The 26,983-nt window shown below is 43.5% G+C and overlaps 1 protein-coding gene across 8 annotated transcripts in view; it reads right to left on the bottom strand.

Annotated features, from left to right (window-relative positions):
• Positions 1-26,983, bottom strand: part of CHL1 (cell adhesion molecule L1 like) — a 132,546-nt gene that overhangs the window by 92,906 nt on the left and 12,657 nt on the right. For 6 of the 8 annotated variants that reach the window (XM_059856842.1, XM_059856832.1, XM_059856839.1 and 3 more), the window contains exon 2: positions 6,954-7,010. The gene's annotated coding sequence lies outside the window, so the exon portion shown is untranslated. Of the gene's footprint in view, positions 1-6,448; positions 6,593-6,953; positions 7,011-7,172; positions 7,192-26,983 lie in introns of those variants that run through there. The other 2 variants (XM_059856835.1, XM_059856837.1) reach the window with 2 other exon arrangements.

Genomic DNA, 26,983 nt, shown 5'->3' with positions numbered 1-26,983 from the left:
GTATAATGTAATGTAATGTATTGTAATGTAATGTAATGTAATGTAATATAATATAATATAGTAGTATAGTATATAATAGTATATAATAGTATATAATAGTATATAATATAATAGTATATGATAGCAAATAATAGTATATAATATAATAGTATATGATATATTTAATATATAATATTATTATTGTAATATATTGTATAATACATAATTAATTATAATTATAATTGTTTTGTCAGAAAAGTAAAAAACAATCTGAAATAACAAAGATATTTTAATAAAATATTTTTAAATATGTATAAATAATTATAATGTGTAATAATTATATACTATGTGATGTGTTATATAATATATGATAAATTTTTATATAGATATACATACATATATATATATACATACATATATATACACATACATATATATACACATACATACATATATATATACACACACATATATATACATACATATATATACACATACATACATACATATATATATTTATTTATTTATTTATTTTATATATATATATCTATTTGCATTAGATTTGCATTCTACCCCTTATTTTTTACCATCAAAACCCAATAAATAACATCTTATAGAAACGTTATTATCTCCCCTGGAAGAAAACCATTTAATTTGGCACCACTGCTGCAGCAGCAGCCTTGGAATGTCTTCCTTTTCAAATTCAGATTGGATACCTCCAAGCCAGATCAGCTCTTGACAATAAGTTGTCCATACCTGGGAGTTCCCAAAGCATCTCTCCCTAAAGGCAGATTTTTATCCCAGTGCTCCCAGTTTTATCTTTTCCAAACAAACACAGTGACATAAAACCAAACCAGGAAAAGCTCCCTGGTTACACTTCTGACCCTCCTGTGCACATTGGGGTTTTTAACATGATCTCCTCCACTTCATCCTCAGGGAAAAGCCTCCAGGAGGAAAAGGGTGGCATGCAACAAACTCCCTTCACTGTGATGTTTGTATTACATATTCTTACTCATTTTGCCTTCATTTTCCATACCTTTGCTGGTCCCATATGGCATTGTGCAGTAAAGCAAAATTTCAGCATCAAAGCAGAATTTTATACTTCAATTTACTGAAGTAACAGATGAGCTTTGCTGATGCTGAACCTAACTTTGTGTTTTTATGTGATTTTATTAACTCGTTTCTATAAAACTGGATTACACTCTATTACCAATCTATTTTCTCTGTGCCTACAAGTAGCTGGTAATACAGCAGATAAATCTGAAATAATAGGAATAACAAAAGTACTATTGTGCACAATTATAGCTTGTAGCACCCCAAATCAGACATCATTAGTGACAAATGACGATGTTATAGAAAAGAAATACCATCTGAAAACTGATTTTACACGGCATATTAAAGACTTGATGGCTCAGGAGATGGGTAATAGAATAAAAAGCCTTTTATCTCAAGGTCATCAATTCAAATCCAAGTCAGACTGATAGCAACTGAAAGCCATTTGATGAGAGTGCTAATGAGGCCGGCCTCGTTACTGGAAATTTAAGAACACCTCAGCATTTAGCTCCTTGTGCTGCCCTGGGAGCAGAAGTTGGGAGTCTGGAGGAGCAGATCCAGCCCAGCAGGCTGAGCTGTGCTTCCCTCCCCAGCCACTGCCAGCCCCAGGCTGCCCCTGCTCTGCTCCAAAATTCAGAATTCACTGCTCAGTCTCTATTGTGGGGAGGCTGAAACAAGCGAGAGGAATGGGGGATTTGTCTTTCCAAACTAGCTGTGGGTGTGCTGGTGGATAAAACCAGCTCTGGGAGAGAAAAGAAACCATGGGAAGGATTCACTGGGTGATGAATGGAAAAATAGATTTGCCTTTACAAATAAACTTTAGGGTTGCTGATAAATGAAATTACACATTGAAAGATGAAAGATATAATGGGGAAGGAAAATCCCTAAATTCCCTAAGAATTAAAAATGAAAAGGAAGGGTTACACATTAGAGGGGAATCTCTGGGATCAGGAGTTTTGGGAAGTCTGTAGCTCTCCAGTACCTCAGAAATGGGGAAAGAGAGAAGGGAAATGTGGCTGGGAAATTGGGATAAAAGAGAGGCTGTGTCCTCCAAAAACCTGAGAGATCCCAGGGCAATGCCCCATGGCCTCTCCCTTTATTGGAATAAAGTAAAAGCACTCCTCTGTCTCCTTTCTGCACAGAAACCTCTGGTGTTTGTGGGTTAATTTTCCTAAAAAAGGGATTGCACTTCCAGCACTCTGAGTGACCACGTCAGATGTGCAGAGGCAACTCTGCTCTGAGCTGCAGCAGTTCCAGTATTAATGCATCACTTCTATTTGATATCTCACAGTTTTCCCAGCGTGGATCCAAGGATGTGCCAAAGCAAACCAGGGCAGGGAGAGGAAAAGAATCCCTGTGCAGACTCCAGCAACTGCTCAGCTGCTCTGGCAGCAGCCAGCACAAAAAGCAGAGCACATATTGCATGGCTTGACAAGCAAACTCCAAATATTCTCTGATAAAATCCCTGGAATAATTTCCTTTGTTCTGGTATAATACCTGCACAACTCACTGCTGGCTCTGGTATTAACGTGATGCAAAGCACTGATAAGAACCCCATTGATGTTGTCCTTTTTATGCTGAATGAGATTTTTATTAAAAAATACCCTTCCAATAAAAGCAACAAAACACTAGAGATGCATTTTCAATTATTTTCAAATTAAAAATGAAAAGTATCCCAGAAGGAATTTGCTTTCATGTCTTTCACAGGCAAAGCTCGGTGTTAAATCAACACCTCCAAATCCCTGTTTGCAGGTGTGGCTGAGGACACAGAGAAGCACCAGTGTGACACAATCATGATAAACTGAGCAACCTGGGCTGGTGGAAAATGTCACTGAGATCATCTCTGAGGCCCCTTCGAACCCAAACCATTCCCTGACTCTGCAGGAACAGGACAAGTGTTCCCCAAAATCTCTGGAACCCACAGATTCCTTTTTGAACCTCCCCAGGTCCCTTCCAGCCTCAATTATTTAAAGATTCTAAAAATTAACCAGCTCATGGTTCACGTGAACTCCATCTTCAGCAGTGCCTGGGTTTAGAGGAGCAGGTTTGGGTTTCAGGAGTGAATAATGGATTAATTTCAAAGGTACCCAGGTGCCTAAAGATGCCTTTTACAACCTTACTCTGTCTGGATAATCAATTCCCTTAATTCAATTTTTCCCTGGTGTAATAACCATTAGAAACAGCCCTCACCCAGGGGAGACTGCAGAAATCCCCAAACTCTCTCTTCTCTGCTGTCTAGAGATGCCTCAGCACCCACAATTCCTCAGCTCAACCCCTCTGGATGCCTCTTATTTCAGTGCTGAATTTGGTAACTAACTGCTAAATCCTGATGATCTCACATTTATTACAGTGGGAACAAAACCTTCACATTTGTGGAAGCTCCCCAGGTGGAATCCCAGGCTGGTTTGGGCTGGAAGAACATCAAATCCCAACTCATCCCACCCTGCCATGGCAGGGACACCTCCCACTGTCCCAGGTGCTCCCAGCTCCAGTGTCCAGCCTGGCCTTGGGCACTGCCAGGGATCCAGGGGCAGCCCCAGCTGCTCTGGGCACCTGTGCCAGGGCTGCCCACCTTCACAGGGAAGAATTAATTCCCAATATTTGATCTAAACCTGCTCTCTGTCAGTTCCATCTAAATTCTGTATCCCACATCAGCCCAGGATGTTCACCTCTGGTGCAGGTGTGCAGCCCCCAGCCCTGGATTGCCAATTTTTCCCCTTCCAAGAGCTCAGGATTTCCCAGTTCTGATGACCTGAGGTTAAAACCAGAGCTTCCTCCCCAGCTACAGCATCCCATGGCCCAACTGACTGCATGTCTATCCAGCAAACTGTCAAAAAGTCAGAACTATGGGTTTGAGTGGATTTTGGAGTGTGGAAAAATCCCAAATCCATCAGTTAAGGCCATTAGCTCATGTGACACACCTCGCTGAAGTCAATTTTCAAGGATAAGCGTGTGACAAGCTGACTGGAGGAATTCTCCTTTAATGCATTATTAATTCATTTATTATTACAGTTATTATAATCTTTATGCAGGGCACTGAAGTTTAATTTGTTCTCTATGAGCTAATCTTTTTAATGAGCCCTTTCTTCTCCTCAGGATGGGAGCTTCCTCAACCACTTATGTGGCTTTTAAGCAAGTAGAAAATGACAGGACCACGTACCCTCCTCATAAACACAGCTTCACATATCATGCCCTGAATTTTAAATGAAAATGAACGATTACTAACTTTTCCCACTGCCAAATATCTTTTAAAAGGTTTCAGCTTCAGATTTTAAAAGGTTTCAGAAAGGAGAAGATTCACCAATAACACTCTAAATATAGGGAGTTCATCACCCAATGAAATGTTAATTACAATTCCTCTCTCTGACAAAGAGGAGAAATGCATTTAAATAAAAAGCCCCTGTGTGAGTAAATGCAGTTATTTGTGGGGCTGCACAGATTAATGCAGTCTGGAGCCCCATCTGAATGGCTCTGGGTTCATCCTCTGGTCACCCAGGGCGAGGAGGTCACGGCGCTGATCCCTGCCCTGAGGAAGGGTTCAGACAGAGAGGAAAGGCACAAAACCACAGAAGTGGTGCTTGGAGTTGGGATGCAGAGGGGAGAAACACTCCAATTCCAAACAGCCACAGTGCAGGCACAGCCAGGCTCCAGCCCTAAAGGCTGCAGCACTTTGGGACACCCTTGGTATCCAAAATCCGTGTGGATGTGGCACTTGGGGACACGGGGACATGGGTGAGTGGTGGCCTCAGCAGTGCTGCAGCAGTCAGTCAGATCTGATGGCCCTAAAGGTCTTTGCCAACCCCAAGGATTCTGTGATTCCATGCAGGAAGCTGCTCCAGTCTGCACTTGGAATGCTGTACCTGCATTTCCAGCACTCCTCCCTGGAGAGGGAACAGCTCAGCCCGTGGGACACCCTCCCAGGAGAAGGTTTGGGGGATAAAAGGTGGCAGAAGGTTCTGGAAGTGTGCAAGAAGAGAAAACAGAGATTGTCCACTCTGAAAAACGGAATAAATCCTTCAGGAGAAGGTTTGGGGATAAAAGGTGGCAGAAGGTTTTGGAGGTGTGCAAGAAGAAACAACAGAGATTGTCCACTAAGAAACACAGAATAAATCCTTCAAGAGAAAGAAACAAAGATTGTCCACTAAGAAAAACAGAATAAATCCTTCAGGAGAAGGTTTGGGGATAAAAGGTGGCAGAAGGTTTTGGAGGTGTGCAAGAAGAAACAGAGATTGTCCACTCAGAAAAACAGAATAAATCCTTCAAGAGAAAGAAACAAAGATTGTCCACTAAGAAAAACAGAATAAATCCTTCAGGAGAAGGTTTGGGGGATAAAAGGTGGGGAAGGTGTTGGAGGTGTGCAAGAAGAAACAACAGAGATTGTCCACTAAGAAAAACAAGAGTAAACCTTTCTTCTTTTTCGTTCATACCCAAAAACCAGCCAGCTTTTCATGGTGGCCTTTCCAGCTGGATGGGCTTGAAAGAGGGAAAGTTTATCAGCTAACTCACAAGCACACAAGGAAGTCAGCTTTTCAGGTCAGAGCTGCTCCCACACTGAGATAAATGAAAAAATAACCAGATTTTATGGAGATCTGGACTCACACAGCAGCTGGATCCCACTGCCTGCCTGATTAGCTGGGGTTAATCAGAAATTAGTAAGCAATTTTCTACTTGAAACAATTGCTGGCTGTAATGGAAAAAATCCACTTACCAGTGGGTATAAAAAATATATAAATTTTTTAAAAATCCTAAAACATCTTATTCAGATAAGCTACATTTTGTCAGTACCTTAATAATTCTGATTTTTACAGCCCACCAAAGTTCACAAAATTAAATTCAGCAGCAGATAAAAAGAAACATGCTCTCTACCGTAGGCAAGGCCAGCGAGCAGAACACAAAATCCTAAAAAAAGGCAGCTCAAAAGGAAGTTATGGTGTAAAAAATTCCCATTATAGGCAAAGCTTTCACCCTGAAGCTCCTGTTAGTAAAAGTCCATGGGCAATGCACATATTGGTAGCCAAGAGTCCCTTTTCAGCAGCCACAAACAGAAAGAAAACAGAATTACCAGCAGGGTTGGCTTTGTTTTCTTTTTTCTGAATAGGATTTAAAAGCAGTTAAATAAACAGACAGAACCCCCTTGCCAGTGGGATCATTTCCTCCAGGCACAGCTCCCCACAGGAAGGGCCCATGGGCACTAAAATCCCATGGAAACAAACTGTCCTGGAGAAGTCCAAGCCATAAATAACTCCAGGGCTCCAAAGGCTTTTTTCCCTGTGAGCAGTTGTTGGCTGGGCCACCACCAAGTCCCTGCTCTTCCGCTGTTTCTCTTCAACTTTTAGGAAATCCAAGGAAATCCATCCAGCCCCTCCCTGCTCTGACGACCACCAGCAGCTGCTGGAGAGCAGAATGGGACACTGACCTTGAAATAATCAGGGTAGAATGGTCACAGCACCTTTTTCTCCAAAGCTGAGGGGGTTTTTTAAATGTAAAATCACAATTTCCTCAGCAATTAGTTGCTACAACAGGATAAAGCCTGGCTTAGGGCTCAGCTCCACAGACAGTAACAAATGAATGTTTGCTTGAGCTGCAAAAGGAGAAGACAAACAAGCTCCATCTGACCCCGGAGCTGTCAGGCTCTGAAAGCATGTCCACACCCTCCAGGGAATTCAAATCCCAGGGAAGCATTCCAGAACCTGCCTACCTGCACAAACACACACACACACACACACACACACACACACACGTGTTTGTGTTTTTATAAAGAGCTTTTTCCAGACAGAAATGGCATCAAACAGCTCCAAAATGGTTACAAGGACTTTAACTGTGATCATCCAGATAGAGAGGCAGATCCAATCAACATCCAAAACATTTAATTAACGAGAAAAATATGAATTTCCAACCAGTACAGGGGGCTGTTTCCTCACCAGTGCATGGCCAGGCTGTAGTTTTACATCTGAATCCTCCTCCCCACTTTACTGCATCTATAAAGAAAGAAAGAAAGAGTTGTGAATTGTGTAATGGCATGTCATATGTTCAATTTATCTAAAACCAGCACCTTTATCAGTACAATTCCTTTGCTTTATTTTTTTTTCCCCTGTATGCTGAGTTTCTGTCTGATCTCATTCTCCTTGCCCTTCATTTACCTGGAAAAGGAGAGGTTTTTCCATATTTGAATAACAGAAGCAAGACACCCCATGGAATAGAGGAAAAATTGGGCTGAAGTGAGAAGATCTGATTTTTATTCTAAACCTGGTTTGTGGCCTTGGAACGAGGCACTTTTCTGCACATTTCCCCTCTCCTCCTTTGCCTCTCTTGTCTGCTTACATTACAAGCTCTCTGAAGTCTGTTAGGTGTTTATACAGCACCAAACAGATAAGAGTCAGCTTTCCTCAGAATCACAAGATAACACGAACCCAGAAACAATAAATCTTATCAATCACCACCTACATTATTGCTCTCCTAACATGAAACACGTTTCAAAGTGATTTTCAATAGTTACTTTCCTTTAAAGGAAAAGAAACAAAAACAGCTCGTGGAAGAAAAGGGCATCCAAGAGGAAACAGATCCCTTAACTGTTTGTTTGGGCTTTTTCCCAATACATTCCACCTGTTTTAAACACATTGACCAAGAGCTGCATTTCTGCATCTTAACTACAAGGACAGGACACACCTCTGCCATTGACCCCGATATTCCCACCTAGAGCTGGGTCACAGGATGCTCCACAGGCTGCTGGGAGCAGCAAAAGCCTGGGACAGATTTTGGAGCTCTCATCCCACTTTTCCTGCCCTCCCAAATGTTACAGCTCACCCAGTGCAAGCACCAGACCAATTCCTGGGTCACCCAGGAGCAGAAGAAGCACACAACACCATTTTGTCTGGTTGTACCTCTGTGGGTCACCTTTAAAAGGGATTTTCTCTCTTTCCTCTCCATGTGAATGACAAGATATTCAGAGAGTCTTGAGGGAGAAGAAGTGATAAAGAGGAATTCAGCTAACCTATTTTCTTTCTTGTCACTACTTGATAATCTCTTTATCTGCTCCCATCTCACCAGGTGCAGACAGACTTATTTCCCCACAGACAGGCCCAATCCCTCTCCCAAGGTGCCCATGTGCACCTGGACTTCCTTTCCCAGAGCGTTTCAAATTCATATTGCAAAGTGCCCCTGACCTCTGGGGGTAAGCAGAGCCCACTGCAGCACACACAGCTGTAAACACACAAAATGTCAGTGCTTATTGCCACACACATCTTCAGCCCTTCAGGGAGCTTCTGGGGCCATGGGCACACAGGGAACATTTGTAAGAATCTCCCCATCAACAGAAGTTTGCAGTTTCACTGAAACACAGCTCACTAGCACATATATTTCACAGTTTGACCCCCTCTGTCTATAAATTATGGGTTTGGTGTGAACAGAAAACATTTTCTAAAGCTCTGTGGTGATTTAGGAACCCCAGTTCTACTTTCAGCTGCACCTTAATCCTTCTTGACTTCTATTGAGGCTTCAGCTCAGCAATGTTTGCTCTCCTGCTGGCACTGCACTCAGCCTTTCAGAGCCTCCACCTCCCCAGAGCAATGTGACTGCAATTTGTAATGCCAAATGCAAATCTCCTCAGCCACAGCCCGTGCCAGCTGGGCACAGCCCAACCAAGCTGTGCCAGCCTGGTCCAAGCTTTGCAAGACATGCCTGGGCTGGAAAAGAGAGCAAACCCCAACCCAGCCCCGTGCAGAATCACCAGGGCTGCAAAGTAGAGTGGAAAAATCCTTCTGCCACCAGCCAGGGCAGAGCAGAGGCCATTTTCAGGGTTTCAGTTTGTCCCAGGGCTGGATCCTGGGAGTTCAAGACAAGAGGCTGTTATTCCATCAGGTCCAGACTTCCTGCCATTGCACTGCCCCCTGTTAGCTCTGGATTAAGCCAATTCCCCTGCAATTGATTCAAAGCTCTCCTCCAAATAAGAAAAAATCTCCTGTTTCTTTAGAGACATGGGAGGGAAAAGAAGAAATTCAGCACTATTTCACCCTGAGATTCCGAGGGAGGAGGGAATGATGATTTGTATCTCCCCCTCCTCCTATTTTTTAATCTCTCTCAGAAATCACAGCAGAGAACAGTAACTCAAATGCTTTAGAGCTGAATTCATTTTCATCAGCTGTCTCCTATCTTTACCAGTTGTTTGTCTGCTTCTCCCATTTATGCTCTGCATCTTGGGCTTATCGATCTTGTAAGCTTTAAATTACAGCTATCCATGGAAAAAAAAAAAAAAAGGCAAGAGGAAAACCACAACAGGAAAAAGCAGGCCTGATAAAGGATTTCTGAAGGGCTGCTCACTTTTGCTAAAAGAAAATCTTAACGGCATTTCCTGGAGAGAAGGTCTGTGGGGCTGAAGTTATTGATGGACTGCATGGACAGAGGACCGGCAAAAAAAAGCTGTCAGATTGAAGGGTTTATATCAAAAAAATACCAGGGAAAAGTGTAGGGAAACTTGGGGGGAAAAATACAAGATTTATGCAAGTATCAGTCAGCTGATTTATAGCACTGGGTTTATTAGAGCCAGCCAATTTAGAGCAGTTCTTGTGGTTCCAGGCTGAGTTTAAACATTAGGAATTCACTGCTCCCCAAATCCCCTGGAAATGTTTCCCACGACAGAGGCAGAGCAGGGGCAGAGCTGATTTCTGTGCCCAAGTGCACCCACTGCAGCTCAGAGCCTGCTCAGGGGCTCCCTCCAGGCTTCTGGGCTGTCAGAGAGTCATGGAATCACAGCATGGATGAAACAGACCTTAAAACCATCTCATGGCAGCCCTCCTTCCATGGGCAGGGACACCTTCCACTGCCTCCCCTAAAGAGCTCCACGAACCCCCAGGATCCTCCTGCACCCCCAACCCAATATTCCTGCAGGGATGCTGCAATTCCCCAGGGAAGATCAGCCAGTATTCTGCTCAAGACTCTTGTACAACATGAAGGAAAAATTGTGACTCAGAGGCCTCTGCTCCAGGTGGTCCCACCTGGGGTGATGCTGTAGGAAGGGGAAGGGGAAAGGGGAAAGGGGAAAAAAGGGGAAAGGGGAAAAAAGGGGAAAGGGGAAAAAAGGGGAAAAAAAGGGAAAAGGGAAAAAGGGAAAAAAAAGGGAAAAAGGGAAAAAAAGGGAAAAAGGGAAAAAAAAGGGAAAAAGGGAAAAAAAGGGAAAAAGGGAAAAAGGGAAAAAGGGAAAAAGGGAAAAAGGGAAAAAGGGAAAAAGGGAAAAAGGGAAAAAGGGAAAAAGGGAAAAAGGGAAAAAGGGAAAAAGGGAAAGGGAAAAAAAAAGGGAAAAGAAAAAGGGGAAAAGAAAAAGGGGAAAAGAAAAAGGGGAAAAGGAAAAGGAGAAAAGAAAAATGGGAAAAGGAAAAGAGAAAAAGGGGAAAAAAAAGGGAAAAATGGAAAAAGGGAAAGGAAAGGGAAAGGAAAGGGAAAGGAAAGGGAAAGGAAAGGGAAAGGAAAGGGAAAGGAAAGGGAAAGGAAAGGGAAAGGAAAGGGAAAGGAAAGGGAAAGGAAAGGGAAAGGAAAGGGAAAGGAAAGGGAAAGGAAAGGGAAAGGGAAAACCATCATTCCTCCTGTGGAACAACCAGGCACAGCCAGCTCTGGCCTCCCTAGCTGGGCTCTCTGGCTGCAGCAAGCTCCTTAAGTTTAAAAGCCAACCACAGGGTTTATTTCACTGAGGAATACCTGAAACCAGCTCTGTCTTAATGAGAAAACCTGTCTCCAGTCTGCACTGAAATCTCAGCCTGTTGTGGGGTTGCCATGCCCTGAGCACAAGGGAAGAACCTGCACCCTTCCAGACTGGGATTTCTGACTGTCCCAGAAACCTTGTGGCCTCAATCAAAGTGAGGTGCCCTGGTATGCTAAATCTGTTGGGATCTTTAAAAATTAAAATCTAATTTTTCCTCTGTGGGAATGGACATGTCTGGGTTCCTGCAGTAGCATTTGACTGTTCTGATGTTCCACAAGGACAGCCACTTTGTCTTTCAGTTCCCCAAAGGTCAGAGGGGCTGAAAGCTGCCTCAGTGAGGGAATGCAGGTGGCATTTCCCTGCACTCAGCTGGTCACTCCTGCCTGGCAGCGTGGCACAGAGAGGCAGCAGGGCACAGGGGTGCCTTGGGGACATCCCTGATCCCCGTGTCCAGCTGGGGCTGCTCGGTGTCTGAGCAGAAGCAGGAGCAGGGCTGGCATCACCCCCTGCCTCTGGCCATGGCACAGATGGCACCAGCAGCTTCCCAGGCTCCTGCACCTCCGGCTGGCACAGGAGGAGCAAACAAAGAGGGATGAGCAGCCCCTGCTGCAGTGTGACCTTCACATTCCACCCATGCACTGCTCCTGACAGACACACCAAGGACAAAGGCAAAACCTGCCAGTCAGGCTCAGATAATGCTCTGGGAATGACAAATAAATATTTAAATGCCACTTGAGCTGTGCCTGCTGCAGATCCCTGCAGAACAGAGGAAGGTGATTCACAGATTTGTCCTGGAGGACTGGAGAAAGAAGAATGGGATCAAAGGAGGGGAATGCTGGCCAGGATGGAGCTCTGGCACTGCTCTGGCTGCTCCTGAAGCCAACCTGCTCCCCCAGCACTGCTCACATCAAACCTGCCCTGACTCTGCTCTCAGGGCACTCCACCAAGGCTGATCCTCTTTCAGGGAGGTGTGGGTGGCAAAGGGAGGGAAGGACCCAAATCCCAGCACCCAGGGCTGGGCATTGTCCCCATCCATTGTCCCCACCAGTGAGGCATGAGCTGCCCTTGGGCATGCTCACAGCTGAAGGGTTCAAGGAGGAGGTTCTGTCAAGCAATAAAAAGATGCTTAACCAGCTTGGAAAATAGCACAGGGTGAAGTGGATAAACTTTCCCAGCAAAAGGTCAAGGTCCTTACAGCTTATGGATGGCACAGCAATGCAAATGTGCTAAGGGGAGCATTTACAGTGAGGTCTGACTAACACCAAGTACATAAAATTTATATGGGTTGAGAAAAGGAGCAGCAACAGAGAAAAGAAACTCTTTAATAAAGAAATAAACATCCCCCATGTAATTTTACCCATGTGCATTTTGAACACAACCAGCCAAGATGCAGTGTGCTGGGAAGAGTCAGCACAAGCATTTTTCTGTTCCTTAAATAATATGATTATTTTCTTTTTAGCAACAGTGGGAGATATTAATTTTACAGAAATAAAATTAAGAAGTCTAGTTTAGTAGACATGTTTTGCCCATATTTCAACTTTTCCCACCAGGATAAAGAAATTAATAAAAATATGTTTCTACTCTGTGGGACATATAGAATAAGGTGGCTCATAATAACTCCAAGCACAGGGCTACAAGTTGCTCAAAAAACTGTTTGTTTATTACTGAAATATGAAGAATAAGAAGAGAGCCTTGCAGTACTAATCACAGCTGTCTGGGCCCACCACATGATGCTGGCTGACAATTCCTGTGATTTACTGCACCAGTAAAAGAAGGCAGCCATGAACACATTTTTGTAAATCAAGTCTGCTGGGCCAGATTTGGGTGCTCGACTGCTCAGGCATAAGAAATGTTACAGCTCTCTGCCAGTACATAATTCAGGTGCTGAACTTAATAATATGGATATATGGCATTAAAGGCTGTTAGAATTGTTACCAGGAGAAAATCACCTTGGCCCCAGCACCCAGGCAAAGGCTCACTGCTGCACAGCCTCTCTCTGAGCCCTGCCATTACCCAGCCACAGCAGAGCCATTTTTTCCCCAAAGAAAATGTCAAGGCCTGTGCAGAATCACCCAGGTTTCATGTTCACACCACCAGTGAGTGCTCTGCAGTTAAACCCCGTGCCACCACACGAATGGAGCTCAAATTTACAGCGCACACCAGGTGTTGTTATTGCCCCTTCAGGGCACCTGGGGCTGGGGCAGAATCACCTCTGCCAGAGCTCCCCTGCTGGCTCAATAAATCCCGAGAGTCCATAAAAGTCAGAGAGCAAAACCGACAGCACCAGCAGCCTGCCAGCGCTTTGGGGTGAAATTGGGCACATTTAGCACCTGCCCATTAGTCAGAGTGATTCTGCATTTAACGGCCCCGAGGTTCAGGCAGCGCTCACACTGCTGCTAACAACCTCCTAATGCTCAAAGCTGCATTACTGCGAGCTCCTCGCCTCGGAGGATGTGCAAACCCCACAGCAGTGGGCTGAAAAAAGGATTTCTCCAAGGCAAGGCAGCATCCTGAGCTTGCACAGCCTCTGAGAAACACTCACCGTTTTCCAGGAGACCCAGGGAAGCTTATCACAATATTGGGGTTTTCAGGAATGAAAGCAGCCAGAAAACTTTGCTCTGTGTTTTTGCAGATATAAAATCTTCAAAAAACTTGGTTTTCAGCTATTCACACCCAAAGTCAGGGTCGTTCTCCGGCACTCTGGAGCAACTCTCAGCAAGAGAAACAGAATCCCCAAAAGATTTGGGTTGGAAGGGACCTTAAAGCCCATCCAGTGCCACCCCTGCCATGGCAGGGACACCTCCCACTGTCCCAGGCTGCTCCAGCCCCAGGGTCCAGCCTGCCCTTGGGCACTGCCAGGGATCCAGGGGCAGCCCCAGCTGCTCTGGACACCTGTGCCAGGGCCTCAGAACCCTCCCAGGGAGGAATTAATTCCCAATATCCCATCTAAACCTTCCCTCAGTTTGAAGGTCTTCAACCCAAATAAATCAGTGTAGGTTTCTGAAGTTAAAACTTATTTACCCCACCTGACAAACCAATTCCTTATGTTTCCTGATTAAAAATTGTATGCAAGTTGAACAGAGGATGTTTTTTTCACTCTACAAACCAGAAGTCAATCCTGTGCAAGCTGTCATGAGCATGAACTCTGAAAGATCAGAAGGACCTAACCCAAGGCACTGAGTGAAAATAACAGGCAAAGAAGTTTGAAAGTTTTTTAAATGATCAGTTTTCTGCTGCCCTTTTCATAACAGATTTAGAGCACAGTTTTAATGAAGGATGATTTTTTTCCTGTTATAAAGATAGTTCACTGTTAAACTATAATTTTCACTTTTTTCCCCCCAGGAAATGCCCTTTAAATGCACTTGAAAATTGTCCAATATCGAAATTGGAAACTGAACCTTATAATATGTGATTCTGTGCTGAGATTGCTAATGATCACACTAACTAATAAGTAACTTATTTGGCATCTAAAATGATAAGCAAATGACGAAAGAAGAGAATTAAAAGATTTCTACACCAACTGGCAAATGATTTACAGACTAAAAAATCCTCTGCAGGGAGACATAAAAAAGGGAATGACTTTCAAGCAGAAGGAAAAAATGAAGTCTGTAGTCTGAAGTTGCTCATTATCCCTCATTTGTTCAATTCTTATCTTGATTTGGTCATCAGCTCCCTGCTTGCTTGTTAAGATGGTCAAGCCATGCAAACAAAGTGATATTTGTTCCCATAACAACATTGAGCCCTTATATAGCATTTTTCATCATCACATCTCCGAGCCTTCTGAAGAAGGAGAGCTTTGTTATTTATCCCCAATCCAGATAAGGAAATTACAGCACTGGGATAATTGCAGAGCCAGAAATAAAACTTCCGAGTCCCAGCTAATGGCCCAAGCAGCAGCACAGGGCATTTGATTAACACAGGAGACAGCTGAGGTCAAGATGGGCAATTTGAGCATCCCAACTCCTGCTCTGCTGAAAGCACAAGGAGCCAAGTGCAACTGAAAAAAGTCATCCATTCAAGGAGTGCTTCACACTGGCACTCCAGGCTTGAAGTGTGCTGTGAACTCCTCCTGCCCACAGACACGCACCAAGGCTTCACACCAACAATCCCTCAGCAAGAAAGGTCATCAAGAAGATGACTAATTAATTATGGTACTCCAAGTACTTGGAGTCCAATAGGATTTCTTTTATTTTTTTTTTCCTATCAGAAAAAAAATTCATGTTTCTGCTGGAAAAGGAATTCTATTGGAGTAACAGGAGTTTAAAACAATGCCAAGACAACAGAATTTTCCTCAGAAGAGATTACTGAGTCAGGATTATTTCTCAGGAATTTTATGCTGTGAAACAGGGTTGTTGGGAGTAAATTCTTGGAGAATGAGAGGCCATCAAGGAGGGGGTTTGCTGCCCATCACCCAGTTAAGGACTGGAAATGGATAAAACTTGAGTCAACCTTCACAAAATGTGGCCACTGGTGATGCACCAGCGACTGAGATCTCCTGACAACACTGAAATTCAGGGAGCAGTGTGGCTTGCTAGGGGAGGTGGGATTGCCAGTTTTCCTGTGCCCCCCCCAAGAAGGGCAGAAGGGCACAGGAAAACTCCCTGATCTTCATGGAAAACCTCCCCAAGTACAAGAACAACCCACCCCAGTGAGGGGGAAGTGGAGCAGATGTGGCAGAAGGCTGACTTGGCTGGACATGGAATCCCTGAGCGAGCTCCAGCACAGAAGGAAAGTGAACAGAAGGTGGGAGTGGGACTGTCCAGGAGAGCTGCAGAAGCCTGGCCCAAACTGCAGGAAAAAAGGAGGAAAAGCAAAACAAATCCCAGGTGGAGCTGAAGGTCTATGTTTTTCAACACAGAATGTTTAAAATTCTTAATATCTAGGGTTCTAAAAATGCAGCACAATACTTTGGAGGAGAGCTGGGAGAAGTGGCTTTGTCCAGCATGGAGAGAGAAGCCTAATTCCTGTTTTCAACCCAGCAAAGCCCAGAGCAACCAGATTCAAGTACAAAGTCAACATTAAGTTCAAAGTCAACATCAAGTTCAACGCCAACGTTCAACACGAGGACCTCCAAAGGTCCCTCCCTACTTTTACTCCCCCACACTGTTAATGGTTTCTCCTTCACTTCTGGTGGAGGAGAAGATTTCTCCTCCTTTCTTCACCTCACTCTGCTCATCAGAGTGCATTCACTGCAAAGTATCATTTTAAATAATTATTCTGCCTTGGTGCAGCGCTTCCAAACGCAATCCAAAATTCCATACATATCTGAGAAGTGTCCAACTGCAGGTGAGCAACAGCATGGCCTAAAAGCCAGTCAGCTGGAGCCAATTAAAGCCTGATCAACCTCCCCTGACACCAGAAGGCCTAATTGAACTTCTCCCCTCTGTGCAAGAAGGAGATTTTTGCCTCTTGCACAGAAGCCCAGAATGAAGGGTTTGCTGCTCTGAGCCCCTTTAAGCAGGATCATTATCAGAACACAACCATCAAAACAGGAGATGTCTGCACTGATTAAAATAATGCTATTCCACCCTCTCAGAAAAGAAAAAAAAACCAAAATACTTCCCCTGCAAAGACCTCAGATGATTGGTCCCAGACACCCATTTTTACCCTCCTGGCAAACAGAAAACGTGAGCAGGAGCCAGTGACACACAGGCAGATTTAGAATTAAACTTCAAAAGTGAGTGGTTCATTAAGGAAACCAAGACATGTCTGAATGATTGTTAGCTACAGTCTAATAAAACCTGAGTTTGGGTTTGAAAGAGGAGCAAAAAATAAGGCTAAAAATGCATGTTGACTGAAATATATAAACTTACAGTGGAAATCAATTGGTATTTATAGCTGCTGAATAATGCTCTCATTACTATTCATTCTCATTACTGTGCATTTTGCAACTGTCACAAAAAATACAGTGACTGACTGACAGCTTTTAAAATATTTTTATGCCTCAAGAACCAAAATAGCTGAAAGAGAGCTGGAATTATAAATTCAAAAAGACTGGACAAACTGCCAGTAGTGCAGCAATCTAACCAGCTCTTAATTCCTGGGTTTGAGTTCAAATCTCCCCAATATTCTATATTAATTAGAATAATCATTTTGCTTTTCTCCCTTTTTTTGGGGGGTGGGATCATGCTTCACTTCTATGTGGCTTTGTTGTATGAAAAATCTCTGTATATCAGGAAGAGTACAAGCAACATTTTCCCCTAATTAGTCCATAAAAATGCTAATTTCTCTAATGAATCAGATTGAAATATCACAGGAGTAGGTAATAGCACAAATACAGAGTTTGCTTATGGGGTAGGCTTTTGCTAATCACTACCACAGCTCTGGGCAGCTCACAAAGCCAACACTCTAATGAGGTTAGAGAGGCAAGACATGCTCATCTGAATTTTTTTGGTATAAAAAAGAGACAGTTACTTGCCTGTGCAGTCACAGCACCCTTGAATTTGTGTCTGTATGTGAAGAAAACCAGATCCCCAGCATTTTCAGCCCAGCTTTTCCATCCCCACACACTCAGGTCCTCTGCCTGTTTACTCAAGCTGAGGATGGGGCCATAAATCTTTATCCTGCCCAATTTCATTGTTAACATAATCCATTTCTGAGACAGATAAAATAATACTGCCCTTTTTTTCATGGACCAGTAGCTAATAATGTCACCAGTTTGAATGATACAAGACTGAGATCATTGTCTGTCTGCCCCACAGCATCTTTCTCTCTAATTTTTTTCCTGCCCTTACACTTTGGCTCCTGCCTTCTGTGCTGGCACATACTGAGGCACTTGTATCCAAGCTGCAGATCTAGGAAGGAGTGGTCTCTCTCCTAGTCAAAAATCTAGGAGAATCAATGAGCTCTTAGAGGAAATCTCCTAGGGTTTGACCTTCAGGGTGGCCTTTTACTCTTTAAACCTCATGTAAAACAGCGATTCTGCCAGTCAATCCTTAGTGAAAGATTTAAAGAAAGGGACTGTTGCCTATTGGTGACACCAGAAATCTAAGCAGGAATTAAGCAGCTTGAAAAAGCCTTTAAATTCAACTCACCATTCTCCCCAGCTCTCCATATATTCTTTATGGGTCTGTGTTCCCCCAGCCCTTTGATCATTTCATATTGAAGCAGTCTCTTGTTTAATACGCAGCTAAGATGACTGCAGGATAACATCAAAACAGGGGGGAACAGAAAGAACATGAAAGAATATGAAGTCAATGGCTTTGCCAATCACAATCCACAAACAGGGCTGGTTAAAAGGCTCAGCATTACAGAGCTGCCTTTATGCTCTCACAAAGCCTCACGCAGCGTTAAGGCCAACGACAAACTGAGACTAATGATTAAAACTACACTGGGCTGCCTTTCTTCGGCTTTAATTGTTGCTGGCTTTGCTCAGAGGTAACAGATCTGCAAACCCAGCACCTGTCTTTGTCCCACAGGTTCTCTGCACCAGCTGGTCTCACCATCTTTCTGTCAGCAATCAGAGATTCCAAGCCAGGGTTTCCAATAAAACATGCTCCATCATCCTTGCGCCATCACAGATTGGTTTTGTCTGGAAGGGACCTTAAAGTTCATCTCTTTCCAAGCTCCTGCCATGGACAAGGACACCTTCCACTAGACCAGGCTGCTCCAATCCCCATCCAAGCTGGTCTTGAACACCTTACAAAGGAGCTCCTCTAACAAGTTCCAAAGGTATTTTTGACAAGAAGCAAAAAGGGAGAAGGGTGTTCGCTGAAATCTCCCTCCTGCTCCTTAAGAACATCAACCCACTTCCACAAAAAAATAAAGAAGAAACAAATCCTAGTTACACAAGATTTGACTTCTTGATCACCAACAACTTCGGGGTGCAGAATTAACATAACAACTTCCTGGTGCAGTATTTACACAAAAATCCACAGCGACTTTTGGACGCCAGACAGAAGGAAAAGTTGATGTCTTCTGTCTAGAACTCCTCTCACACTTGGTTCTCGTGCCATATTTCCTGGATGCCTACACTCATGTTAATCTGCTAAAATCACTTTACCCACTTGGAAGGCAACGTTTCACTGGTACTCAGTTCTATTATTCATCAGACAAGCAGCTCCATGACTGACTGGCTGCTAATTATCCTTCCCCTGCCCCGCACCGACAGTGGCTGTGGCAGCAATTTATTCCTCCTCCCATGGAGGTGGGAGCTGAGCCCCGTTGAAGTTGGTGACAGAGGCCCCAGAGGTTTCAGCTGTGCTGGGAATTCATCTTTTACTGGCAGGAGCCCTGCCTTAAGTGTTGCTTGGTGTAGGATGTCACCAGCCCCAGAGAACAGCTGACAGGAGGGGAACGTGCCCGCTGCCAGTGGGGCCAGGAGGGGACACAGCTCTGGGGGCTCTGCTCGCTGTCACATCCCTGTCACAGGGCCAGGCAGGACTGTCCCACATTCCCTCCCAACAGGGAGCAGCCTCAGGCCTGCTCCAGCCCAGTGTGCTGTTGCTGGGAACTCTGGGGGTGATGGAGAAATCCCATTTCCCTTTTCAATGTTTCAGACCCAGGGAGGTGCAATCCCTGCTGCAAAAGGAGTTGGGAACAGCTGTGGCAATGTAAATTCCCAGTGTAAATTCCCACTGCTCCTGAATTCCTTTACTAGAAGCAAGAGCCAAAAGGACAATAAATGAGGTGGCAAAGCAAACTTTCCCTGACTTGTTTTCTATTCACCATGCTAGACATGCTGGCAAAGGAGGGAACACAGAGAACATGAACATTGTCCAAAATGCTCACTTCTTCCTCAGGAAGTTGTAATTTTCACTGGAAAATGGTTTGTGTATGTAAAGGAGAAACAGAAGATGAAATCCTAGTGTTGATGAACACATTTTCTGAATCACCACAGGCCTTTGAGGACAATTTTGCTGCTTTGTTTGGGGTTTTTTTGCCTTCCAAATAGGACAAGTCAGGATAGCTTTTCTCTCACTTTGTCCTACTGCCTCAATCTCCCTCACTTACATAAACCAAAGTGTCTCATTTTTGCATCTTTTCACTCCTATTCCAAGGGAAGGGAAGGGGAAGGGGAAGGGGAAGGGGAAGGGGAAGGGGAAGGGGAAGGGGAAGGGGAAGGGGAAGGGGAAGGGGAAGGGGAAGGGGAAGGGGAAGGGGAAGGGGAAGGGGAAGGGGAAGGGGAAGGGAAAGGGAAAGGGAAAGGGAAAGGGAAAGGGAAAGGGAAAGGGAAAGGGAAAGGGAAAGGGAAAGGGAAAGGGAAAGGGAAAGGGAAAGGGAAAGGGAAAGGGAAAGGGAAAGGGAAAGGGAAGGGAAGGGAAGGGAAGGGAAGGGAAGGGAAGGGAAGGGAAGGGAAGGGAAGGGAAGGGAAGGGGTCTCCTGAGGGCAGCAGAATGAGGAGCCAAGCTGGGAGCAGTTTGGAGCAGGTATTTGGGAGCAGCAGGGTTTTAGCAGCCACCCTGGCCAAAGCAAGCAGATGGATTCACTCACAATACCCTCATTCTCATGTGGTTAAAAACCACAGGCACTAAGTTGAACTTGATGATCCTAAAGGCCTTTGTGAACCTGAATAATCCTCTGGTTCTGATGCAAAAATCCTTTGTTCAAGTTACATTTCAAGAACTTTACCCTAAAACAGACCCTCCAAATATTAAAAAACCTGTTCAAGCCAAATTCACAGCCCAGTCCAGGAGATTTTATTCAAATGTATTTTTCTGTCCTTCTGTATCAACTGATTTCCTCTTGCTGGTCCTTTGTTCTGGGCAAGGCTCATTTTCCCTCTGCTATTCCTGTGCCACCAAAGCAGCCAGGTGACCTCTGAGGACAAGGAAAATCCAAGCTCCTCATTCAGGATTTGTCTCTGGAGCATCTAAACCACTGAAGCCTTAAACAATCTGAATTTGCTTTTCTAAAGCCTCCTTATACTTGGGGTTTTTTAATGCAGAAAATTATTGCTTAAATTACCAGCAATTCTTACATATTGGAAGGACAAAAAGAAGAATGAAAAAAATAAATAATGATTCCCATTGATATGGGCTATGACAAACTGGTGTAAGTAGAGATGGGTTGTAAAAACTACCTTGAAATACAAAGCAGAACCCACAAGAGCAACACACCAGATTAAAAGAGGACAGCAAAATAAATAAATAAATAAAAATCAATGTGCACTGCACTGGTTGTTTGCGAAATTAGACAATTAATTCTGTGTAAACTAACCTATCAGGAAGGCACACTGTGGGGATTCAGAGAGCTGATATTGCAGTACACTGGATTAGGAAAGAATGCTTTAATGAGATCCCTGGAGAGTCGCCACGGACTTGGACCATCCTCCCCAAAAGATCATTTTTACCCCATTTAACTGCCAGTGTGTTGTGTCTCTGATACACACATGAACAAAAAGAAAGCAAAAAAAAAAAAAAAAACCCAAAGAAAACGTACAAATAAAGAGCACTATTACCACAATGGCCAGGACCAATGAGAATGGTGCTTTTCAGGCTCAAAAAAGACATTATGTCATTTTCAACACATAGGAGCCATCAGAAAGAACATCTGGGTATTAAACCACTGCACTTAAAGCCATTTGCAGCCAGAGTAGCAGCAGCATAAAGAAAGCTTTTACACACAGGAGGGTGTAAAAAACCCCACTATAATAACAATAATAAAAAAATAAAATCATATTGTGCTCGCCAGAACAATCTGCAACCTGGCTTTTATTAAAATTTGATTTTTCTTTAAGTAAAGACCTAGTGTGGAGCTTGCCAAATGCAATAAATGCCCCAGTTTAAAGTGATTTTTGAAATAAACTGGAGAAAACAACCTTGAGCCCCAAACCCGAAATGGCTGTATTTCAAAATGATCACTTGCTGTAAAGTAACAGCTGGAAAACAGCAAGGCAGAGTGTTTTGGTGAGGAGCTGAGCAGTGGGGTTAGAAGCTGTTCTTCTATTTGCAGATTCTCTGTAAAGACTTGTACAAGCACATTTATGCCTTCAATCTCAGCAATCAATACTCTCAGCTTTCCAAAAGGGAAGCCTGTGGATTTTTCTTACTCTCGTCTGTTTTACAGAGGTGTTTTTACAACTGAGGCCTGAGATCAGAGGGGAAAATACCCTGAAAATTTGAAATGAAGTGCAAGTAAATAAACAAGCCAATAGAGAAACCCTTGGAAACACTTAAGCCAGCCTGTAAATTAAGATAAATTCTTTTCTCTCCAGCTCCACTGTTAGACTTCATGCAAGGACCAAGTCTCTGCCTCAGCAGAAGGTGCTGGACAGCTCTAACTGTGAGACCAATGCTGATTTCCAGCAGTGCCATGTTTTGGCAAGTCAGCAGGTTTGGGAGTTAATGGGTTAAGGAGCTGATAGGAACACTCAGGGCTGGAGCATTAGGGACTCAATGAATGCAAACCACCTGGATTCTCAGGTGCTGCTCCCATTTTACCTGGCCAGCTGATGACAGCCCAAAGCCAGGCTGGGAGAAGCCAGCAGGAGAATTCCCATGGCCAGCCACCTTCAGAGCCTGCTCCCTGCAGGGGAGTGCACTCCAGCCTGCTCTAATCACCCCTAATTGATTTTACACCACCAGGAAACTGAGAAAGAGTTCAAATACAGTCTTTGAGTCCTAATATTTACACGGGCAAACATTTGTTTATCTGTCAGCTGTGTAATCCCAGGGCCTCTGCAGAGCCTGGGACAGGCTCTTAAGTGGCTTTCTCCAGTTTTGATTAGCTGACTGCGGAGCCAGCCCTATAAATATTCCTAACATTTGCACCCAATGGACCGAGTGTTTTGTTGAGCAGACTAATTGGTTCACAACCCCTGCTAAGTATCAGCCCTATCATCCCCCACTGCCACGGGCTACGATCATCATTAGCCAAGTGACAATCTCCTGGAGAATTCGGGCTCCTTAATCTCCCTTCTCCCCGAGGACACCAAACTTATTGTGGGTTAAAGCTCTCCGAGTTGGCTCTTGCTCCTTTCCGAGGCTGGATGCTCAGCACTGAAGGAAAAACCTCCTGAACGTGGGGGCACAAAGGAAATTCGTGGCCACCTCTCAAAAAAGGTGATCCAGAGGGAGAGATTTTGGTGCAGGGAGACAGACCCTGCCTGCACACACATCTCTGTAATTTCATTCTTTCCAAGAGATGTATGAATTAACAGATGTCAGGTGGAAACAGTCCTTGATCAGCAACAAACCACACCGACCCCAAAACATCCTGGATAGGAAAGTTCTGGGGGCTGCAGAACCATCCCCTACCCTGAGAGCCAGCAGGGCTGGGGACAGGAGCATCAAACTACAGTGATCCCAAATTATCCTGCCTGGGAAAGTTCTGGCTCTGCAGAACCATCCCCTGCCCTGAGAGCCAGCAGGGCTGGGGACAGGAGCATCAAACCACAGTGATCCCAAATTATCCTGCCTGGGAAAGTTCTGGGAGCTGCAGAACCATCCCCTACCCTGAGAGCCAGCAGGGCTGGGGACAGGAGCACTGCACAGGGAGGAACAGAGCAAGAGGGGAAACACAGGCCAGATGCTGGAACAGAAGGTGAAAAAGAGAATAAAGGTGGGGAAATGAAAGGCCAGCTGTGAGGAGATGTCATGTCCTGAGTCAGGCAGAACCCACACAAAGAGGAGCAGCTCCAGACAGTGCAAACCCAACCTTGTCAGGGCTGGGACAGGAATCTGGAGATTTAGGCAAGGAGCATGGAGGTTCCTCTGTGCTCTGTTTGATCAGGAGGAAAGTTCTGCTCTTAAACTTGGAACATCCTTTCACACTTTAGATCCTTTCATGTTTTTCATCCTTTCATGTTTTAGATCTGGAGTGTTAAGGGATTTTTTTTTCCCTTCCAAAGCCATACAAATCACAGACACCAATTTCCTGGAATAGCTGAAAGAACCCCACCAGGATGATGAAGAGGGACATCCTCTCCTCATTGCACCTCTCCCCAGCCTCAATGAGAGCAAACCCCTTGGCAGGCACAAAAAGCCCTTCCTGACCCTCGGAATTCCTGCTTGGACACCAAATTCTCCCTCCTAAGGACACCTGTGCTCACTGCTGCTGGAGCCTCACCTGATCAATGAGATGTTAAAGCACCACTCACCACCTGGAGGTGAAAGGGAAAAGGTGGAAGGGAAAATCCAGCTGTGCCCTGTTGGCCTTTCTGAGGTTTCCAGAAGGGAAAAGGCTGTTAAAGAGTGAATGGAAGCAGCTCAGTGATGGACAGGGCCTCTCTTGTGTCCAAATTTGTACGAGGCAAACTCAGGCTTTGGTACCAGAGCTGCCCCCTCCCACCACAGCAGCCCATCTGCATGGAGAGTTTCATTTCTCCTTGAGCCATGCTGAGAAATCTCTGCAATTTGGAGCTTTGGAAAGCCTCCACATTCACATTTAATTTGAAATTATATCCTCCCTGTCAAAAAATGCCTGGGGGGTCAAGTCACTTATGGAAAAAAAAAAAAAAAGAAAAAAAAAGAAAATATAAATCTGAATCTTCTTGTCTGCTCTGAGGGATAACATCTGCCACTGAGAGTGCCAGTGCCAAAGACAGGATGAAGTTGTTCTTCAGAGAGGAGCACCCAATAAAACAATATCCCAAAAGAGAAGGAATCTGAACCACCTCTCAGGCAACACCTAATTATTAATTATTAGGAAGAAATAAACTTTAGTGTAGGAGCTTTCCTGCACTTCTCATGTGCCCACACAAGGAAAAACCCCAATTATCTTTATTTATAAATAGAAGGTATAAAAGTAATTGTATGGGAACATTCATGAAAGCACATTATAGGTGTGTAATATCAAATTTCAAAGTTCATAGCTCAGGAATAATTTGAAACATTTCATATGCTCCACATTCAGCTGCTTCACTTGTGTTTGTTTCCCTTTCAGGCACATCAGATGTTGATGTACTCTGATTATTTTCAGGGAAGATAAATGTGATATCAGATTCAAGAGCCCAAGGCTAAAGCCACTGCCTGTTGCACAAAATGGTTTTGAAACAAAACCAAAGATATATCTATAGATCTATCTCCCAAATGATTTTATTTTCCATGTACTGCCACCATGGTTAAACAATTCTGTGCACAACCAAACAAACACAGTCATTTAACTGATTGTGTGCACACATATGTATAAACATAAATATAAACATAAATATATATATTCATAAATAAGTATTCTATGAACACTTTATCCACTCGAATTTCAGCCTGCTCAGAAATGACCAGGCCACTCAGCTCAAAGGAAGCAGTGAAAAGCCTGGCAGGAGACAGTTACAGGATCATCCATCCAGGGAGACATTAATTTCCCATCCCTATATTTAGAAGCAACCTATGATCTAAAACATGAGGCTTCCTCAAGGGTCAGAATGGATTTGTTTCATTTGATGTAAGTGAAGTTAAATTCAGCAAATAGCCCCTGGCCTTCAGGGGGCTGAAGGAGGAGAGGGACTCAATTGGATTCTCTGCTTTTCACAAAAATGAATAAAAATCACTTCAATAGGAGGCATCTGCTCAGCAGCCCAAGGTGCTCAGGATGCAACTGAGATGAGGATTCTGTACAGAATGCCTCAGAAAGGGCTAAAAAGAATTATTAAAAATAATTATTAGCAATTTAGAGGCACTGATTTATTTTTGCCTTTGACACAAAGCAGAAGAACACTCAAAAATTAGAGGTGCAAAAAGGACTAAATTAAAAAAAAATATTAAAATCCCTTTAAGAAAGGAATGAGAAGAATCCTCAGGATTTCATGTACAGATGAAGTGTTTCAAGGAATGGACATGACAGACCCAAGTATTTATGAAAACAGGTGAGACAAGGTCAAAGAGCCACTCCAATGATCACACTGGAATTAAGACACAGCACGTTTAAAAACAAGAGAGAAAATCATCATCGTTAAATCTGTGACCTGTCTGACACAGGAGAAGTTATGGATACAAAGGGCAGGATGATTAGGAGAATGATTAGGTATTTCAAGTGCTAATAATGATACTTTCCCAAGGCAGAAGAATTTATAAGGGCTATTGATCTCATGTTTCAGGATGGAAGTCAAGCTGGAAGTGCTTGGGAAAATAAAATAAATAAAATAAAATAAAATATAAAATAAAATATAAAATAAAATAAAATACAAAATAAAATATAAAATATAATAAAACATAATAAAAATATAATAAATCATTAAACAAAATATAATAAAATTAAATAATATAAAATAAAACATAAAATAAATTAAAAATTAAAATAAAATAAAATTAAAATTAAAATAAAATTAAAATAAAAATTAAAAAAATAAAATAAAATATAAAATAAAATATAATAAAAGTTTTTAAGGGACAATTTGCTTCTTAATTGTGATGAGGGTTCAGGGGAGGAAGGTTTGGGGCTTTTCCCAGGGTGTTGAGTCATGTGGTATTGGTTACTAACAGAGAGAGGATTCCAACTTAATTGGATCTTTAATCGGATTGAATGGGGTAATTCCTACCTCTCTGCATTCCTAATGGATGTCACAATGGCAGGAGTTAAGTGCTGAAGGCTGCTCTGATTTGAGAGCAGCTTCCAGGGGATCCTGGGGCAAACACAATTACTGGGATGTCCACTGAGAAAGAAAATGATCATCCAGGTGGATACATTCCAGCAGGATTTTGGAATAATTACTGCCCACTCAGCCAGTTCTTACAGGTAGGACACACATCCTTTGCTCTGTGGTTTTTCCCCAATAAATCAGTTTATTCCCATTTAGCAGCTCTCCTAGTTCCAAGCAGAATGTGGCCATAACCAGCCCAATTCCACACTCTGGTACTCAGTGCAAAATGTCCAAGGCAGAAACAGAGCTGCAGGTAATTGGAGCTCTAATTGTCCCAAAGAGTTGATGGTTTTGTTAAACAGTCCAAAGAAAACACACTCCTATTTCCACTGAAAAAACCCTGAAATAGTGACTCTCTGCCAGTCCAAAAACACTGCAGGGAATGTTGATAAACAAGGGTAACACCTTTGGGATGGAGTTGTAAAAACCAGCATTATGTGAGTGATTTCCCTCCACATAACCATGACACAATATTCTCTGCTGTGGAGGTAAAGAAAAGTTCTGGAAATTTTTCTGGAAAAGTGATTTCCAGTCCTGGCTTAAGAGCTCCCATGATAGCAAAATCACTGACAGTGTTTAAGGCATCTGTTTCACTTCCCTTATAGCTGAAGATCCACAGGAAAAAAACCAGCACCAAAGTCACCTGGAGCACCACTGCACTGTCCCACAGAAAATACTCAATATTTGGTGTAAATTAATGATTGTCTCATTGTTAGGCACTGTAAGCAGTTGTAACAGAGTTA

Source organism: Haemorhous mexicanus, chromosome 11, assembly GCF_027477595.1.
Source record: "Haemorhous mexicanus isolate bHaeMex1 chromosome 11, bHaeMex1.pri, whole genome shotgun sequence".
NCBI classification, from domain to species: Eukaryota; Metazoa; Chordata; class Aves; order Passeriformes; family Fringillidae; genus Haemorhous; species Haemorhous mexicanus.
Note: the sequence above shows the minus strand (reverse complement) of the source record. Positions and strands in the feature narration are given on the sequence as shown.